The sequence below is a fragment of the Xiphophorus hellerii genome, chromosome 17, assembly GCF_003331165.1.
Source record: "Xiphophorus hellerii strain 12219 chromosome 17, Xiphophorus_hellerii-4.1, whole genome shotgun sequence".
Classification (NCBI taxonomy): domain Eukaryota; kingdom Metazoa; phylum Chordata; class Actinopteri; order Cyprinodontiformes; family Poeciliidae; genus Xiphophorus; species Xiphophorus hellerii.
Window position 1 is genome coordinate 15,905,816 of NC_045688.1, and position 13,756 is coordinate 15,919,571.

Below are 13,756 nucleotides of genomic sequence, written 5' to 3' on the forward strand. Positions count from 1 at the left end.
TAGTAGTTGGAAGAATGGCTTTAAAGGGCAATATTGTGTATGTTCTAGCACAATAATCTTCTATTGGTTGCTATAAAAATGCTGTATATATTAAATAAAGCTTGAAAAAAGTTAGACTACGTAATTTAACGCCTTGAAATTGGAGTTAAATTACATTCATTTTAGGAGTTTACAAAGGCATTTTTGTCCAGTAGGATAAAATCATAGTAATCTCGGATATGTGTGCGTTTATTGTATCATTTATTGTGATAAATTTCTTGTCATGGTGGAATTTTTGATTTATTGTTGTCGCTATAAATTAAAACTATGTCTAATACCACCAAAACCGTCCATAATGTTAGTTTTAACATTTTATCCACTATTTTTTCAACAATAGCACCAATAAATATCAATAAATTTGCTATTACCTAAAAATTGTCACTTTTACAATTATCACAATAATACCACAAAATATCGTGTACGTAAACTTCTGACTTCAAAGATATTGACGAAAAATTCAATAAGCAATAACCTCCCATTATTCTGGAAACCAACAAATGAGATGGTTTCCATCAAAGGCATCAAACCTCTCCCATGGAGTGCATCTGGACATGCATCACACCCCACTTCAGTGACGGCCTTAGATATATCAAAGAAGCTTTTGGGCATCCCAGATTATTTCCTAATATTTCATCAAAGGGAATTCAAAATCAGTTGTGTGCATTGACGAAAACGTAAACATTATCTTTGGCGATGACAGCAGCTTTTACGGCGTCTAACTCCACCGCTACCGGTTCGTCTTTGGTCTTTTATAATTATGTCTTTGGGCCCCAACTCTGTTCCGATGGGAACTAGAACATTGGTTTTATTGTTTTGTAGTGACGAGGCGCAGAATTATTCTCTGCACATAATGCTTTTATGGTAATTAAATGTGTAGCCCTGTGCACCAATCAAACCTTTGTAGAAGTTTGAGTGTAGGGGGGAATTGTGTTAGCTTTACAGCCTTTCATGTGAGATATACTGATGCAAATAAAACAGAAATATAACACATAACAATGATTAAAAATAAATCTTATTCCTCACTTGTTCATTCTGTTCACGTAAAAGCCATTTTAAGGGCCGTAGCACAACTCACTGTTTCAAGAAGTTAGAAAAGTAGCTAACTGAAATTTTCATGGGTTTTGGCTGGTCTTGGTTGGGAAGCTATTTATAGATTACAATAATGTAGCCTTTTGGTACATTATTGTTGCATTGGCTATGTTGAGTCGTTTTTGGAGTTGCTAAAGAAATTCGCAGCAGTTGCAGTTCGGGTTCTTTAAGCAGTCGCCTGCTGCCTTTGTTTGTGGGGAAGCTACTGCCATGTCCAGGTTTTCTTTTGAGCCGATCTAAAGTAGTCCACATTGATTTTAAGTTTTTTTTTGTGATGCAGAGTTCTCACCCTTCACTTTAAGAACAGGCGAATGGCATTAATAAATATGTGTAGAGTATTTCTGTACCTTCTAGCGGTTGTTTCTGCATCGTTTCATCTGGGGATTTTCGCCTTTTCTTCTCTCGGGTCTGATTTAAGGGACAGAACAGTTAATGGATCCTGTTGTAAACATCAAGTCGCTGAACGGGTCTCTCTTTGTTTTTTAGGGGGGTTTGCATAGATTCTTTTTTGCATCAGCAATCAGAGTCAACCCTGTAACTTCACGGACTGACAATTAAGTAATCAGTTTAAAGTCCCTGCTGTCTTCCTTTCAGTGGATTTAATGACGTCGCAGAGAAATTTCTATTCCGTTAATATTGATTTGAGCCCACCAAGCTGGAACTAAGACTAAAGACACAACCCTACAAATCCATAGTTGTGTAAATGTGCTGTTTTGATCTGAAACAACTGTTTTGACTTGGAGATAAAATTATGCAATTGGTACATTTGGAGTTATGGGTCCTTTGGAAAAAAAAATGTGGATTTTATGTGATGGACCTTGACATGGATTTCAAAATGTTGTGGACGGGATTTGAATTCAGCCCTTTGCTGAACCACGCTCCACTGCTATACAGCGGCTGCGATCAATCAAGTGTTGCGACTTAGTTGGGTTTAGCACTGGACTTTGACTAAGCCATTCTAACATAAGAACATTTTCATTTAAACCCCTCCATAGTAGTCTATCTGTAAGCCTCTAACAGGCTTTATAGAAGAGTGACCTCTATTTAGCTACATCCGACCTCTGATGGCAAACTAAGCAAGGTTGGTGGCATTGACTAAACTCTCTGCGTCATTGGTTGCCTAGCAACAACCCGTTGAATAACTTACGCAGCAGCAGCTTTAGGTTTGGCCACTGTGCCTCATATAAAAATGAAAAACAACAACATGGAGTGAAAACTGTGGATAAAACAGGGAAGGTCACGCCACCAGTTTGGCAGTATCTCAGATATTCAAACAAAAAACGAATCAATAATTGTCCATGTTGACATTTATCGATGTCGACTGACATGAAACGCTTATATTCTGATAAGTTTTTCCAGCCATATCGTCCAGTCCTAGAGGAAAAAGATATAAAACTTCAGATATCTCACATTGACAAGATATTATCAAAGACCCGGTTTCCATTGACCATATTAATGGGCAATTTGACATTTCAAAAATAAATTTGCTTAATGGAAATGTGGGAATTTTGAAAACAAAAGTCATGTTTTTTCTTAAAAAGTTGCCGCTATGATGTGGTGGGATTTTTTTGGCCGAATTGAAATTGGCTTCACAGTACTACGACTGCACAGTGGCGAAGTAGGCAGCACTGTTGCCTTACAGCAAGAAGGTCCTGGGTTCGATTCCTGGCCCGGGGTCTTTCTGCCTGCAGTTTGCATGTTCTCCCTGTGTTTGGTTGGTTCTCTCCGGGTACTCTGGCTTCCTCCCACAGTCCAAAAACATGACTGTTAGGTTAAATGGTCTCTCTAAACTCTCCTTAGGTGTGAGGGCGTGTGGGGGTGTGTGTGCGTGGTTGTTTGTCCTGTCTGTCTCTGTGTTGTCCTGCGATGGACTGGCAACCTGTCCAGGATGAACCTGATCAACAACAGGAAGTTGGCTGCTGACAAAAACCACGAGTTGACAACAGGAAGCACTTGGAGGACGATGGCACTGCGTATTTTTTAGTGACTTATCGCACGAACACCCCTATTCACGTGGGATTTTAATTGCGTTTCTTATTTAATGGAAACACTGCAGTTGTAAAATTGTTGGCCATCAGAGGAATATTGACTGTGGAAACATCTGATGGCTTCTCTCATGTCAGAGAGAAGCCATCCTCTGCTCCAACAACACTGAAATCCGATGCGTGACTTGTTCACCCTTTTTTTCCTTTTTTACACACTAGTAGTGTTCGTTGATGCCTCACCGCGACCCTCCATGAAATATGAGCCGCATCCAGAAATTTGAAGTCCGCCAATACATGTGGTTGCCATGGAAATCACAACACTCAAAGGTTGCAGAGAAGCCTTTGTTTTATCAAATGGCTACAAGGAATAACAATGCACAAAGGCGTCTAGCTGGAGGGGGCGTTCATTCGGGTTTTGATTTATCCCTCCTGCGCACTCTTGATTTGTGTCTATTTTTCTTAAATTGCTCCAAAAACACGTGGTTGTTGTGCATCTTTTTCCCCAGGGGAATGTCCTTTTCAAGGACACAGCGGGGGATTTCATTACCTACAAATGTTGCAATATTGGAGAAATACATGAAAAAGACAGTTGCCCTAGGCTCCCTGCATGAGTCTGTGCTTAAAAGCTTCAAACCCCCCAAAAAGAGTGAAAAAAACTGCTTCTTTTTTTTTTTTTTTTTACATGCCTGTCAACAAGTCCTTTGTCGTTCTTTGGCAAATGAAAAAAAAAAAGAGCACTGGCTTTTGTTTGGCAGCAAAGCGTTTGTCTTTTCGTTATCTGTTCTGTGGCAGAGAAAGACCATAAAAGCTTTATTCAAGTGAGAAAATAGCAGCTTGTTATGAAGTCTTTGTTAATTTTCAATGGATTTTTTAAATGTCTCCTCTTCTTCACCCCCCTTCCCCTCCCCTCTTCATTAGACTTGCACATCCCCCCCCCCCCAAGGCATAATTACTACTACAGTCTGGAGAATGAAAATAAAGCCACGATTTGGACGTTTTAGGGTGAAAACGGCTGAGATAAGTTTGGAAAATTGTGGCCTAAGAGTTTCATTTGTGACATTTTAACAGAGTGCATATGTTGCTCAAACCTGATGGAAAGTTGCCCGACAATATTAGTTTCCGACAGTGAGAGGAGATTAGATTTTAGCAAGATTTTTGGGGAACAGAAAAGGAAACTTGGTTTTAAATTTTTCTTTTTTTAAAAAAATTCAAACAAATAGTTTCTGAAATATTTTGTAGATTTAGAAAGCATCTTGTTATGCTAACAATAACCATGCATTAGTCACTGCATTAGCTATAAGTCTAATGGAAGTTAATTTGACCCAAGCTCCAGTCATTGGTGTGAAAGTCCAAGTCTTTGTGAGCCGAGTCTAAGGTCAAACATACTCGTGACTGCAGTGTGACTTGATTCCAAGTCACATGACTCGAGTTCACGCCTCTGATAAAAACTGTGAAATAGCTGTTAGCTGAGCGCCGATAAGAAGCTTCAAAGGAGGCTGCAACTTTAGCGGTGCCATGTGGGGTTTTTTTTATTTTGTATAAAATGAAAACACACAGAGTGTTTAAAGATATAAAGTAGTCTTTGCTGAAGCAAAACTAAAGCTTTAACTAATGCGCAGGGACACTAACACAATCCCAATCGGAAGCACTTTTATATTTCCTGAGGTTCAATAGACATCTGATTGCCTGGGTAGAGAGACAAAACGCTTCATTCAGAAGGCCGGAAGACACTCCTCCTCCGACCTCAAACTACGGCTGTCTGTCACACCCAGATGTTCTTTATCAAGTCCCGGATGTTCTTCAGTTTTAGCGTTTTTTATCGCTGTAATTTTGTTCCTGTTCAGCTCCTGGCGAAAACCTTTATGCAACATACAGTACATCAGTTTGGGCTGTTGCACAGAGTAGCTTTACATAAAAAAAAGCCTTGTTAATTAAATAAAAAAATAATTCATAGTGATAAATATTTAGCTTACACTGCGATGGACTGCCGACCTGTCCAGGGTGCACCCCGCCTCTCTTTGGATTGCTAACTAAATATTTAGCTTATGGCTAATTACTTTGTTAAATTTAGACTTTTACTCTTTATGAAGATATGTAAAGCACCCAATCAGACACATGATCATTTACATATTTTACTTTTTTGCCATGCTAACTCAATTTTCAATATATTGCTTGCATATAGACCAACACTCTGTGCCTTTGTACGCTTAAACTTCTACAAGCTACTTACAAGGGGGGATGGGAGGCTGACTACAAATGTGCCCTTTTCTAATCTTCTTTTGTACACCATTTGAACATTGTGCTGGTTTATCTGACGAAAATCCCACTAAAATACACGCATGTTTGTGTTTGTAGAAGAACAAAATGTGAACAGCCTTTGCCAGGTACCTCAGGCCCATCAATCTCTGCTGCCTCAACAGCTAAATTGAATCCTTAAATGTGAAGGGAGCTAAATTAGACATAAAAATGCAGAAACTTGCTTCCTGTCCCCCCGTGAGTATGACAGATTTATTTCTGTTCCGATAAATCAAGATGATGCAGACAGAAGTCGGGCCTTTTGCTCCATGATGTACAATAGAGTTCAGCTCAAATTAAACACAAGACAGCTGCCTTGGTTCTAGCGCCGCTGAAATGCTAATGTTTGGGCCCTGTACATAAAAATGATTGATATGGATTATAACAGGGATCAATACCCACGTCCTGGGTTATATGTGGTCAATGGAAACGCATTTACTTCCAGGCTATCTGAGTGCCTGTGACTATTTGACGTTGTATTTGGGTTATTCAATAAAGTGCTATGTTGCTGAGATAAGGGAAACACGCAAAACTGCTCTTTCATTCTGTTGAACAAAGTGAGGCGGACAATCCTGAAAATGTGCAGAGATGAGATGGCTGGAGGCGAGAATAATGGCAGAAAACTGGGGATCCTCTCATGCAGCTGACTTTCAGCGACAGCCAACGCCGCGCAGAGGCACTGCTACGCGCACGGCGCTCGGGTTTTTAATTAACCGAAGCTGCACCGAAACGCACCGGGCATTCTAACCCCGGGATGAAAACACTCCCAACCCCCACATCGGCGAGGCAAGACTGATGCAATTCGTGCAATTTTATGATCGGCTGAAGGCAATTACCGGACCTGTCAGTGTTTGGGACGTCCTTTGTCTGTGATGTATGCACTGTGCAGACTCAGCCCTGCTCCGTTTCTCTCTCTCTGCAACTCACGCGCGCACACCCACTCGCTAAACTAAGGTAAATATTGGCTGTGTAGAGAAATGCCGACCGCTCATGCGAGCTATTTCGGTCTGAATCAATATATACAACCCTAATTTATTTATTGTTTTATGACTAACAACAAAAGGAACCTGTGTTTTATACTCTAAATCTGGGTCCTTTATCTTAAACTGTAAATACCATTTACCATGCTAGCAGAGGGGATACTTTTTTATTCATTAAAAGAAAAAAGCAATTTAAATATTTATAGTGTAACTATGTAAAATGAACTTGATCCCCAGTGTTCTGTCTGAGCACTGTGCCTTACAGTCATGGCCGGGGACTTCTTTGTGTCGACAGATAACTCATCATAGCAAAAAGAAGGGGTACCCCACACTTGGGGTACCCCAAGGTTCAATACTGGTTTGTCTCCTATTTAATAACTACATGCTCCCACTAGCTCAGATTTTAAGAAGAAATAAGAGTAGTTACTCACTGGGGTCCTGTAAACATTGAAGCAGCCTGAACAGTTGCAACAATATAGAACAGATCCATGTTTTTATGTCGTTTGCACCAAATTCTGAGTCCTCCACCTAAACGTCACAGGTGAAATCAAGGTTCATCAGACCAGAAAATATTGATCTTTTCCTAAACTTCCTGAAAACTGCAAAACGGCAACATCCAGTTGTGTTTCCGTTGCAGTTTTGCGAGACGAACCGATTTCGATAAAGCCAACAAAAACCCACCTCATCGTAACGCAAAAAACGTATCAGAAAGTGGACGTTTTGTCAAAATTGTGGCGTTCCCATTTAGCAAATTTATTTTCAAAATGTCAAATTGCACAATTATATGGTCAATGGAAACGCATTTACTGACATCAATACTGTTATTTTCTCTCTCGTCCATCACCAGTCCTGCCACGCCCGTGTTTCAACATGGACTTATTAGAACGCGCCCGGCCATTTGTCAGTGTTTAACTTCCACTTTTACAGCAGCGCTTTGTGTCCCCCGCCTATTCCGCGAAGCGATCTGTTCACACACGGCGACAGGCCTCAATCAAACCTCCGGCCGTCAGTCAGAGTCAGACAGTTCACTAAGAGGCCGCCGGGTATCGACTCCTCTGAGCTTCAGCGTCCCCGTACCTGCTAAGCTATCCTTGGATGTTGCTATGGAAACTGTTTAACAGGCCAGGAGCGCTGAAGGCTGACATTTTTTTTCTTCCCTTTTCCACACACATCCAAAAACACGCGCACACACGCTTTGGGCACATCACTCAATCCCTGGAGGGGAGTGCCAGGGATCAAATGTGGGAGCAGACCTTCCAAGCTGAATCCAAAATTTGCAGGCAGAGAGAGGATGGAGGAGAAGGAAGAGGAAGAAGGAGGAGGAGAAAGAGTGGGAGGGCGTGTGTGTTTTCTGTTTTTCCTCCATCTCTTTTTAGCACAATCTGAGGTGTGAAGACGCTGAGAAACGGAGACGGCCGGGGCATCTGCCGTCACCCTCCCTCTTTTTGAAAGCCACACTTCCCACTGCTTCCTTTTCCCCTCGGAGAAAGTGGAAACAAGACGGTGTGACAAGAAGAAAATCAAAAGGAGAGAAGTGAAAATAGCCTGTTACTGTCTATTTGGGAAACTGTGAAGAAAAGGCCAGATAGAGGCTTCGTTACGCCTCACAGCTTACATTGCTGTCAGTGTCTCCTATTTTGTGTTCTCTTGGTCTCTGCGAGTGACGCCAACGTTTGATCTGTAATATGTTATTGTTCACTATGTGTATTTGAGCTGAAAGACCAATATGTAACCATTACAGGTGCTGAACCATTATTGTCATGAGTCCCATTCAGAAACGCACCAATTTCTGTCAATTAAGGTCTGAGCTTTATAGATATTTTGCTCCTGCATTCAGGATCATTCTCAACATGAGTTAATCTGGGTGGTTATACAGACGCTTAAAAGTATTCAGAAACCCATTAATGTTTTGACATTTGATCACATCCACAGTCTTCATCAGCTGCGTTTCCATTGGTCAGATAATCACGCAATTTGACATTTTGAGAATAAATAAGCTTAATGGAAACAATTATTTAAAAAAAATTTGCTTTTCGATAAAAAGTTTTAGCAACAGGATGAGAAGGGAGTTTTTCACCTTTATACAAAATTGGTTTATTTCGCCTACGACAGACTGGTGACCTGTCCAGGGTGAACCCCGCCTCTCGCCCGAAAAGTCTCGCTGGAAATAGGCACCAGCAACCCTCCCGACCCCAATAGGGACAAAGGTGTACAGAAAATGGATGGATGGATGGAGTTTATTTCGCACAATTGCAATGGAAACACTTTGTTTTTTGCATCACACGGGTCACATGATCAACAACCGGATGTTGCTACTGGCGGAAACCACAAAGAAGACGACAACAGGAAGTAGTTGGAGGATGATGACGTGGCATGTTTAATGACTTATCGCATAAACAAACTTATTCACGTGTACATTTGTAATGAAAATGCAGGTAATGAGTTTTATTGAGGTTTCATGTCACAGACCAATCCAAAAGACAACAGCAGTGTGAAGTGGAAGGAAAATGAGTCGGTATTTTGTTGAACCACCTTCTGCAGCTATCACAGTAGTGTTTTTGAAGTGTATCTGCTCATCTCTGTACCGTCCCACTTTGCAGTATTAGGTAAAGAAGCTCATTTGAGTGTTATTTCTGAAACCTAAAGTCATACCTGATTTAAACTCAGCAGCGCTCTTCGTCCTTTTGAGACGTTTTTGTTTCGGTCGTTGAGCGGAGCTGAAACACGAGGCAGGGGAAGTTTTTCCTTTGTTGGCTTGTTGTCTGCAAGGTGAAATGAAGAAACACAGTTTTTACGTATTTACTTCCAAAATATGTATCATTCATCTCAATTCCTTATCTGTAGGTAACCAATGGAAAACAATCCACTGGTTGTGGGAATAATCCTGTTTCACTTTGGGTGTTTGGTTAACATGAACCTGGTTTAGCATCCAAACAGTTTCTGTTCAAATACAGTTATCTAAACCCGAACAGTAATGTTGGAAAAAGAATGGTTGACCAAACCAGGGAAAACTAAACAAAATGGGCTGGGCTCATCAATAGCAGGGGATAACATCTGAGTAAAAACATATTGATGCCAGCAGTCATTCTAGTCTATAAGTCATACATACTTAATACCAACTAATGCCAACATTGTACCCTATATTACAAAAAACAGAAATACTGCTGAAATGTAGTTAGTTAATGTATTGCGCTGTAAATCTATGTTTTCAGGTAACATTTGGAATCAAAATCAGAATTTGATCAGCTAAATATAAATTATATATGGGATCAAGAGTTTTCTATTGGGTTCAGGTATGGAGACTAGCTAAGTCAAACCTTGACAGGTTTCTCCTTTCACTTGCCCTGGCTGTTTGTTTCAGGTCACTGTCACGCTGGAAAACCAAGCCATGACTCCTCTTCAATGCTCTTACTGAAGGAAGGGCTTTGGTGCCCAAAATGTTGTAATCCCATCCTGTTGTTCTGTCCCCTTTACAGAAAAACTGCACTTCTGACCACATGACCTCTTCTCATGCCTCCTATGGATCATCCAGATGGTCATTGGCGACCTTCAAATGGGCATGAATACATATTAGGGTAAGCAGGGGGACATTGAGAGCGCTGCAGGATTTTAATCCATGACTGCGTAGTGCGTTACTAATGGTAACTCTTGGGAATGAGGCTCCAGCTCTCTTCAGGTCACCGACCAGGTCTGTCTGGTGCTAAGATTCAAGTATTTGTCATAGACAGTCTCAGTTGGGTTGCAGTTGCCACTAAATACATCTTGTGTTACCATGTACCGTGTATTGCATGTGCTATTATATATGTATATGCTGTTTGTTGTTGCGGTTTCTCGGTTTTGTTTTCTCTCTTTCTGCAGGTTTAGATGCAGACTTCAAGAGTGTTGACTTGTGTTCTTTCTAAACTTCTTTCTCTGCTCTACTCACATCTCCTTTCCTTTCAAATCTTTTCCACACCTTTCTCCCTTTCTTTTCTCATTTCTTTGCCCATTACATTTTAAATAAACTCAAAACCATTTCTAATAAAGTCATATAGATGAATCACTTATGAAAGTAAAGCTGTTGGGCTTCACCTTGACACTCAGACAATTCTGAGTGCCACACTGCTGGACAGGACACATTAAAAAAAGTGTAGTTCAAGGCTGAGCCCTTTCCTTTCTTATGGTCACTGATACTCCACAAGGTGAGATCTTACATAGAGCCCAGGCCAGAGGAAACTGATTGTCATGTTTCGTCCATTTTCATATTGAGCAGAGGATAGGAAGGTTTCTTAAAGATGAACTAACAAGTTTGTTTGAGTCAGAGTTCTTGCTAGTTGGCTGATAGATCATCAAATACTAATTTCATGAATCCTGTAATGTGATTTTCTCGATTTTTGTTGTTGTTGTTGGTTGTCTCAGTTGAGGTGCAGTTGAAAATTACAAAGATGGGAAAACATTTTTAAAAAATCAATGGTGTATCAAATACTTGTTTTCCACAGTATACTTCTTCTGTCAGTGCAGTAGTCTTGGCCTAAGCCAATAGTCTTAGTTTCGTTACATCGAAAAGATGACTATGCTTCCTTGAACAGGTTAGACTATACAAAAAATATTCATTACATTCACAGTCTGCTCAGTTCTGTCTAGTTTGATCTGTTTTCAGAATGAGATATTTTAGGGCGTCTTGTCACTTTAAATCTAAAATAAGCTGCTACTGGCCACACTCACCCTCACTCCATCTCAACATTTACACACACTTATGACAATGGATTCAAACAGATTAGCAATTATACAACGGTACATCTTTGAAAAGCATTAGTAAAGCCTCCTGCACAACCAACAAGGATGTAGCAAGAGGTTTCTGAATGGTAAGTCAACAACAAAACACTTTTTTTCCCCCAGCAGCCATTGTACAGCGGTAAAACCAGCTGACCAAATGCACTGAAGCTCACTTTGGGTTGCTAGATGACGGGCTAGGATTCACTGGGGTTGCTAGGTGAGGGACAGTGCCTGCTTACTTATTATGTTACAGTCATTTTCTAGACACTTATTGCCAAATTGGCCAGATGTTTTTAAGTGTTGTTAGAAGCTGTATATAAATGTGCAAAATGTCAATCTTGTATTGTACCTCCGCTTCAAAAGGGCGACAAAAAAGTGAGAAAAAAAAAAGATTTTTCAACAGGCTCAGCAGCTTTTGCCACTTCAACTCTTACAATTCACTCTGAGACCCAAACATGATCCATTCAACAGGCTCCATCAATGTGTAGGCATCTCTCATGCTTTCCCACCGGGGTAATGTATCAGTCCTGTCCAAAACATGTGGGGGTTGGGATATAAAGTGACATGGTAACGGAGTAGGTGGTGAGTGCAGAGGTGCAGGAGACTTTACCTGAAAGTATAAACCTCTGCCATTGTATGCTCTGCAGCATGGAGTACTTTGTAGGTTTGGATACTGGTCGAGTTTCACAAGAAAGAAAATAGAGGTAATGTAACATCATATTGGTAATTACAGCAGCCCCTCCTGACTGTGAGGATCGCTGCACTGAATGGTTTGCAACTGCAGCTAAAAAACACGAACGCATCACTTAATGGCTGCAATTTTATTGTAAATTATACTAATAGGGAGATGCTTCATAGGCGCATTTATTAGTTTGGATAATTATAATAAATTGCAAAAGGGTTCTTGGATGTCATGATTGGACTACTATGTGGGTGATTTTTAAGATTTGAGAAGGTAGGGATCGAGGTTACGCACGTTTTCTGAAGGTTGTAATTTTTGCAAGCAGGGTTTGGAGATGGCAGTGCACAGATGTTGGAGTCTTGTTTCCCCCATGGGGACCGTTCCTTTATGAAACAGCAGACCAACCCTGACGTCCGGGACGATGACGAACAAGAGGTCACTGTTCACAGAAAATCTGTTTTCAGAGTAAACTTGATACTGTCTAGACTGCCTTACTTAAGGAAAACAGGTAGAGGCGTATTTACTTTTCCAGAGCTGTACAATCATATTTGAAAAGAAAATACAGCAGGATTAATTTAAAAAATGTGAATTTCCAATACAGGATGTCACAAACATAAGATGTTTTTAAAAAAATTCCCTATTATAAATTTACATTTGAAATGTAAAATTACCTACTGAATGATCTTGACAACCATAAAAAATACCAAACATATCTGGGATAAATACAGGCCATGTTCTTGGAAAGAAGTCTCTTTTTACCAGCTACATTGATGACATTTCAGCCAACAGACCAAACTTGTCACTTCTAGTATGTTTGTTCAGTACCTCGCCTGGAGACGACAAAATAGGGCAAGGTCAGTGAAAGAACACATTTAATAGATTATATATGTGTGTGTGTGTGCGACAGACTGGCGACTTGTCCAGGGTGACCCCGCCTCTCCTGAAACATTCACTGGAGATAGGCACCATTACCCCTCCCGACCCCACTGGGGACAAGGGTGTACAGAAAATGGATGGATGGATGTGTGTGTTTGTCCACTGGAGTGTGGTACTATCTGGAATGACTAATTCAGAAACTCAAAGCATCTGAATGAACTCGGTACTACCTTGAAGTGGTCAATGTTTATTATTGATGATTTGTAACGGTACGTCCATACATGCTGGATATCAAACTTTGCATTAACCACTTGTATGATTAATGAATCAGTTAGATAAACTAGTAAGCTAATAAAAAATACAGCAGTTCATAGTTTTACTGTAGTAAAAAGTTTATTATGTATCACTTTTATCAGCTGGAATGATTACCGAGACAAAAGTTGTGGCAGAAGACATCTGACCACTCTCCTCCCATCCCTTCAATCTTAGTTGGGTTTTCTGAGTCTCCCAATGGACTTGCCCAACACAACTGGGGTTTTTTTTTGCCATCTGACAATACATCATTATAAAGACACAGGTGTTTTCACCAAGCAATTCCTTAGTCTGGCCAAGAAGAGCCACCAAACATACCTCTGCACTCCCTCAATGTCGCCATTACAAACCGCCCCGTCCCGTTGGTCTGATTGAAAGGTTCTAGTCAGCGGACTACAAGTAGCAGTGAGATACCAGTAATATTTATTTAGCCACAGTGTATTTGAAGTCCAACAACTCTCTGATGCTACAGTTTAGTTGCTTTCTGTTCTGAAATTAAAATTCAACAAAGATCTTCACCCACAGCTTAAACTATGAAACCATAGCGATGCCTGGCATCCCTGTCTTGGTAATCTGAATTCACGGTTATGCTTTAAGTTATGTTCTTTGCAAGATAGCCAATATGGTGGCACGAACAACTACACACAGGATGATTCTGCCTTTCATATCTCTCCTTATAGTCATATTCTTGAACGGTACATCTACACAAGGGAGACTCAAGGATCCAAAGTCATAATTCCAGG

At 40.5% G+C, this 13,756-nt stretch overlaps 1 protein-coding gene across 1 annotated transcript in view; it reads right to left on the bottom strand.

The window, feature by feature from the left end:
• phlda1 (pleckstrin homology-like domain, family A, member 1) overlaps nucleotides 1-13,756 on the bottom strand; it is an 89,393-nt gene that overhangs the window by 13,380 nt on the left and 62,257 nt on the right. The window contains exon 4 of the mRNA XM_032588774.1: nucleotides 9,041-9,150. The gene's annotated coding sequence lies outside the window, so the exon portion shown is untranslated. The remainder of the gene's footprint in view (nucleotides 1-9,040; nucleotides 9,151-13,756) is intronic.